Source organism: Capsicum annuum, chromosome 8 (assembly GCF_002878395.1).
Source record: "Capsicum annuum cultivar UCD-10X-F1 chromosome 8, UCD10Xv1.1, whole genome shotgun sequence".
Taxonomy (NCBI): domain Eukaryota; kingdom Viridiplantae; phylum Streptophyta; class Magnoliopsida; order Solanales; family Solanaceae; genus Capsicum; species Capsicum annuum.
In genome coordinates, this window is record NC_061118.1 from 113,037,377 (window position 1) to 113,044,048 (window position 6,672).

Here is a 6,672-nt window from a genome sequence, read left to right on the forward strand (position 1 = left end):
ATACCTGATCTTGAGTATAGGCTGAGAACTGCATCCACTCAGAGGCCTTGGGTGGATTCATTATTGACTGATGATGGTAACCCCTCATGGTTGACTAATCCACGGGAGCGTATTGCATAATATTCCATTAGCTTCAAGGCTAAGTTCTTGTGGGCTGTTGTTCGCTTAAGGCTGATACCAACAAAAGGTGAGGAAACTTGGATAAACATAGAGCCATATTGATAGTAAGCTTGGTTTTAGGGCTGCAAGTTGACTTCGGACAGATTATTGTGGATGAGATATTTATGAGGGTACATAAAATAAGTAGTTCATTATCGTTCCCATGCTTAATCACTGATTTATGCAAATAAATCGGTGTGCCCCTGATCCGTGGAGTTGATAATAAAATCCCGACTACACATAGATAGGACATTGAGAAGTCGAAAGACGACTCAAAGTTTGAGATGCGTGTCACCAAGCCTCCAGCTTACCAAACTGAATCTATACCAGCTCTTGATGCTACAGAAATTCCCGCAGGTATGCCTTTGTCTATCACCACTTATGTGCCACCGGAGTATGTGCCTCCAAGTATTTCTGCAGGGTCAGGTTCTACACAATCTATGGGAAGAGCAGACTTTGTCGAATACAAGTTAACACATAAGGATTTTGCAAAATTAATGAAGTTACAAAAGAGGTTTCAGAGACAGTTAGATAAATGGGCATCAGAATTTAAGCCTTTTGTTGATGAAATTGTAGCTGAGGCAATCCGTCCATTCCATACTATTCAAGCTAGGATGGACAACATGGAGCACCGCATCAACAAAAGGCTAGATGCACTATCCCTCTCTGATCTTTCAAAGCTCATGGTTGAATTTGAGTAGGCAAAGGCTAATATAGCAGAGTTAAAAGGAAGGCAACCACAACAAACTATTTTTGAACCAGCCTTAGTAGTGAGTGACGATGATGAGGGTATTATGGATCTGATGGGAAGACCCGTAAAAGACAAAAAAAAAGCAACACATGGATGAGTGAGCTGCAAGGAAGGAAGAAAAGAGGAGAAAGAGAGCAACAATGACACTAGAGTAACAAGAACAACATGATCTGAAGAGGGCTCAAAAGAAATCAAGGAAAATAAAGAAAAGATAAAGAAAAAAAGATGAAGCGGCAGGAGTATCTACTAGTGTTGCCCCAGAAAGGGGGCAAAGTTTAGGCTTAGTCCGAAAGATGATTCCTCGGATTCTGGAAGTGGAGGTTTTGAGTTTCTCTACCACCATAAGGGCCAACATTGCACTAGGTGAGGACGCAGGATCCTCACCACACTTCACAGATGCCTTAGATAAATAAGAGGCAATACAAATATACCCATTCCATTATACTTTAATTTAATGCTTTGAGGACAATGCATATATTTTTATGTGGAGGTAGTGTACTTGCACCATGGGGTTTGTATTTCCGATATTTTGAACCCCTGCCATGTGCTATCTAGGAGAATCGACATATCTAGGATCATGATAGGTTCACTTTTTTCTTTTCTAGGTTTAACTTTAGATTTACATTTTTCTTCTTTTTAAATCTTGTTATTTTGTTTATATTGGTCCATGAAATAAAAGTATTGTTTGTGTTAGTATCTTGTCGTAACTATGGATGATAAATGATGTTGGCATCAAACTATGACTATTTTCATTTGACTGTTTACCTTTGTCTCCTAGGATATGTGAGCAACTGTTAGTGAATCTGTAGTTGGCATTAATCTGTAAATACACATGACATGGATGCACATCTTAAGAACAGTAGAATGTTTGACTCAGTTTAATTGTAATAGTTCTTACATAGTATAGTACCTAGAACTTGCCTGGTTCAATTGATGCTATTCTGTAGTTGATGGGATAAGAAGTGATGGAAGGCCACCTTGTTCTTTTAGTCCACTTAGCCAAAGTAATTAACCCCACCAAAAATAATTTTCAATATTTTGAACCCTTCTTTGAGCCTTTGTTAATTTTTCTTCATCACCAAGCATTAACTCTTAACTCTTGCCCTGGCCTAGTAATGGGCAATGTGTACCTAAACTTAGGCAAAACACCTAAGTTGAGGGTGGCTATTGTAGGACTGTTAACTACCTAATGGAAAGTTGGTTTAGAATTTGAATTTAAGCATGTGGCCTTGGTCTAGTTAAGACAATGTGTGCCTTGAGTTATGGCATCAGCCTAAGTTGAGGGTGGCTGATCCTTGTGTACATAAATATATATATATATATATATATATATATATATATATATATATATATATACGGAAAAAGAAAAAAGGAGTTATTGTGGTAAAATATGAATAAATGGGAAAAGGGTAAGTGAGCTAGCAAAGCAATGGCCTTGGTAAGAAGAATTTGTAGGCAAAGAAAGTTAAAGCATAGTTTTTAGTCACTTTTGCCTAAAATTCCTTCCTGGCCTAGCCTGATACCTCATTACTAGCCTAGAAAAGACCTGTTTAGTCTTGGAACTCAGCTATAAGGGGGCATTGGATGATAAAGGCAAGCTTATGGGTGCATGTGCTATGTTTGCAATTTCTTTGATGAGTGAGAGGTTTGTGATTTGTATCCACAAAATTTATTGAGTGGTGGATCTCTTTGACTATGAAGGCAAACTGAGTTATACTTAATTTGGCTGGTTTCTGTAGATTCTTGTATCGATGTTTGTATAGATGAACTGAATTTGAAATAATGTCGGTTATGGACTCTAACATGTTAAACCAATGATGTGGATGACAAGTAAATGGTTGTGTGAAAATTGGTTCAGTAGTAAATGTCTTTCATTATATTGTTCATATTTACAATTTGGTGCTGAGTTGCTTGAGGACAAGCAATTATCTTAAGTTGAGGGTGTTGATGTTTTTGCTTTTGACGAAACATTTTTCATCTTTTTCTTGGGAAAATTGCATGTTTTCAAGCAAATAAGGTTGCATTTAATGCTGGTTTTTAGTGTTTCAAGGTAAGGAGCTAGCTGGAGGAAAAGACTCAAAAAAATAGTAGAAAAAAACTTCTGACGGTCAAAATAATGGACCGTCAGTCTTTTGACGGACCACCAGTTCAACCGTTAGTGTTAAATAGAACAAGGCATCCTGAAACACTTAGCGACGGCTCATGTGGTGGACCGTCAGTTTTGCGACGGACCACCAAATCAATTATCAGGCCTAAACAAAACCCACTTCTCCAGAAGACTCAGTGACGGCCCATATGGTGGACCGCTAGTCTTTCGACGGACGACCATTTTCACCGTCAGTTTAAAGCAGAACCTGTCTCTCCAGGATCATCAGTGACAGCCCATATGATGGACCATTAGTCTTGCAATGGACTACTACTTTGGCCATTGATTTCAAGCAGAACTGGGCTTTCAAGGACCATCAGAGATGGCTAATTTGGTGAACCATCGGACTTTCGATAGACCACCACTTTGGACGCGAATTTTATAATTTTTTAATTTTAAATCCTTTTTACCTGGGAACATATAAATACCCAGTTTTAGATTTTATTAGGGACCTTTTTTATCCATCTTTTATCTTTTATGAGGGTTTTTCATACTGAAAGTACATTGTTACATAGTTTTTCTGTAAGATTAATTGGAGATTTGTGGATCTAGATTCCTTTATTATATTTTCTATTGAAGATTGCAGAACAGCAATTGTGACTTTTGTAAGTAAACTTTGAATTAATTTATGAATAGCACAGTGATTTTTTCTCTTTCTTGGGTGAAAATGTGTGGCTAAGCTCCCATAACTAGGGTTATGAGAGCCTTGATGTGAAAAGTTGATTTTGGGTTGTGAATCTAGTAGATTCCCATGAGGAATTGATATTGCATAAACTCTTCTTCACTTTAATGACTTTTCTTGGTTACAAACTTTAAAAGTCTTCCCAAGAACAACACTTGTTCAAATAGAAAAGTGCTTGTTGGGAAAAGAAAGGGTTTACATAATTCTAAAGGCTTTAACCTTTGGATGGAGGGTAGATGCCTTAACTGGATCAGCCCATCTGAGATTATAGTGGAATTAATACTATGTTCCTTAAGTTTGAACGAATTAAGGGATAAGTTACTTATTTAGGTTGAGAAACTAATGGGTAAACCATAGAATTTAATTACTCTTGCAATAAGAATTGTTCATTGGGAATCCAAAAATAGTTCACAACCCTAGCTGCTTAAGTATCTTGGTAACCATAACTCTAGTTTGACTTCTCTTATTGAATTACTATTAGTAATATAACCTACAGTTGGATTACTTTCTGTGACAAACATTTGAATATAATTGATAAATAAAAATCCCCCTCTATTTTGGAACCTTCGATCAACAGTCTAGTAACAACCATAATATTTAGTGAACATAGTATTCTCTGTGGGATTCGACATCCAACCCTGTTGGGTTCTATATTTGACAGCGACCGCTTACACTTTCTGACGAGAGTTATAATTTGGGTGTATCAATGGGATTTTTTCCCAACTTCAGATTTTTTGTTTCCACTGCCATTAAACAGATTAGAACCACAAACAGGAGGCATGGGATGCAAGTTAGACTTCAGAAATTGATGCCTCAGCTTCCCTTATTTTTCCTTTAAAAGTTTTTTTTTTAATTTTCGTTCCTGGCTGACCATTTTTTCAATTCTCGGAGCTTAGAAAGCTGTTTCCTTAGAGTTCTGATCCTGTGCTTTGTGGGTCAACATTCAGGCCACACTAACTAGTCGCAGTTACCTAGAAAAGTGTCCAGCTCCAGTCCACTTTACCATTTTTCTTTTCAATAATGACTGACGGATTTTAAATTTTGGATACAATTTCATATTTGCAACTCATTCAGATTTTTCATCTTTCAAGTCAATTTCATTGGCCAAATTGGCTAGAAGTTCTTTGCTTGCTCTCCTGTGTTTTCTCTTTAACAATGTCTGAGATGATACAGTCTTCAGCAACTCTTTTTTTGGGCAAGCATTCTCCTACAATATATTTTGTTGTATAATCGTCTCCCTGAGCAACTTATCCATTTAAATTTAGACCAGGGGAATTTTGATTGGTTTTTCGAATCTCTACACTGTCATCAAATATTGATCCCTTCTCAAAACTTGACACGCATAAACATGACCAAAACTATCATTAAATTGTAATAGGATATTAGCACCATATTCATGGTTCCTCAGCCTTATCAATTTGCACCTATCAAACTTAACTGTAAAATACAAGATCTTGTTTGAAGGATCAATGCCTAATTCATAAAAATCTGCATTCAAAAAATTATTGTACTTTATGCGTGTTGTTACGATAATCTTATCAGTAATACATAACTCCATGCATGAAAGTGGATCCATCCATCGGTACGCACACACCTTATTCTTCCTACCCCATCAATGTCAAAAGTATTTAATCTTTAGTTTTCATCATGAAGTAGTGTACAAAATTACGAAGACTTAAAGGGTAACCATCTTCAATGTCAAAGGATTACATGCCCGTCAAGAAAAAACAAGTGCTACGTATGTAATGCACCATGATCGTTGTAATAGTAAACTTGTGTTATTGCTTGTTATGGACTTTGATAATTTTAACTCATTGTTAGGAATGTAAATGTTATTATTTATTATATAAAATATGTTCTTACGAACTTGTGCATCAATAAAAAGAGGTAAACATGAACTAAATACGACAGTGTGTTGCAACAGATGGACATTGGCTGGAAGAACACATTACAGTTCATCAATTTGGATTGTGTTCAACCAACAGATAAACAATATGTTGCAACAGATGGGTAACTTGTTGGAAAAACTCGAAACTCTCTTCTTCCAACAGATGACACGTCTATTACAATAGATCTGTTGGAAGAACACAATACAATTAGTTTTTGTCACTGGTTTATGTTCTTCGAACAAATGACAAATTAGTTTCAACAGACGGTCCATCTATTGAAAACACTAACTAAAAATGGTTATTAATAAAAAAGGGTTATTGAAAAGGTGAAAATCATGACTTTTTGATTATTTAATAAACAAAAATGGTTCATAAATAAATAATAAGAAAATAAATGTTAAACACAATTTAAAACTGTAAAAATGGTTATTTAATTTTAATAACTTATGTTAATATTAAATAGGTAAAAGTAGTGACTTTTCACCTTTTTTGTTTTTAAATTTATTTTTAATTTAAATAATCAAAAGTCACTAATTTAAATTAATTAAGGGATATGATTATTAAAGAAGAGGTGAACAGTCGTGAATTTTGGTCTAACACATTCAAAACAATCGATGAATCAAATTCTCCATCTGTTGAAACTGATGAATCAGCTATTGGAAGACATCAAAATACCCCCTCCAACAGATGGTCCATATTTCGCAACAGATAACTCATCTGTTGCAACAGATGGCTCATCGGTTGTGCATATGGAACATTTATTACAACAGATGGTAAATATGTTATGATAGATAGGTTATCTGTTGCAACAGATGATTCATCTGTTGCAACAACTCAATAAAACGATTATTATTAAAAGAAACGGTATTGAAAAGATGAGAAATCTTCGATTATTTAATTGAGAAAAACTGTTATTTAATTTTAAGAACTAATTAATATTAAGAAGCTGAAAATTCATGACTTTTCACAATAATAAAAAAATCACCAATCTGATTTAGTTAAGACATGACTTTCACAGTAGTAAAAAAGTCACCAGTTTGAATGT